The 450-nt window shown below is 37.6% G+C and overlaps 1 protein-coding gene across 4 annotated transcripts in view; it reads right to left on the reverse strand.

The window, feature by feature from the left end:
• Positions 1–450, reverse strand: part of LOC107669929 (natural resistance-associated macrophage protein 2-like) — a 22,357-nt gene that overhangs the window by 10,701 nt on the left and 11,206 nt on the right. The window lies entirely within an intron of this gene.

Raw genomic sequence — 450 nt, forward strand, 5'->3', positions numbered from 1 at the left:
TGTGGTTGAGCGGGGGGGGGGGGGGGGGGGGGGGATGTGCAATTAATTAGATGAATATATCAGCACATCATGCAATTGAATAATTAATTAGCCTAACTAGATTTCAAATATTAATCGCTTGACAGCCCTAGTCATTCGTTTAACTGGTTCACACATGTGCATCTCATTGTTTGATCCTACAATGGTTTATTTACATTGAACTACGGCTTCATACACATGTGACCGTGGAGCACAAAACCAGTCATAAGAGTGCATTTTTTGAAATTGAGATTTATGCATCATCTGAAAGCTGAATAAATAAGCTTCTCATTGATTAGGATCGGTCAATATTTGGCCGAGATACAACTATTTGAAAATCTGGAATCTGAGGGTGCCAAAAAAAATCAAAATATTGAGAAAATCGCCTTTAAAGTTGTCCAAATGAAGTCCTTAGCAATGCATATTACTAAT

The sequence above is a fragment of the Sinocyclocheilus anshuiensis genome, unplaced genomic scaffold, assembly GCF_001515605.1.
Source record: "Sinocyclocheilus anshuiensis isolate Anshui unplaced genomic scaffold, SAMN03320099.WGS_v1.1 scaffold905, whole genome shotgun sequence".
Taxonomy (NCBI): Eukaryota; Metazoa; Chordata; class Actinopteri; order Cypriniformes; family Cyprinidae; genus Sinocyclocheilus; species Sinocyclocheilus anshuiensis.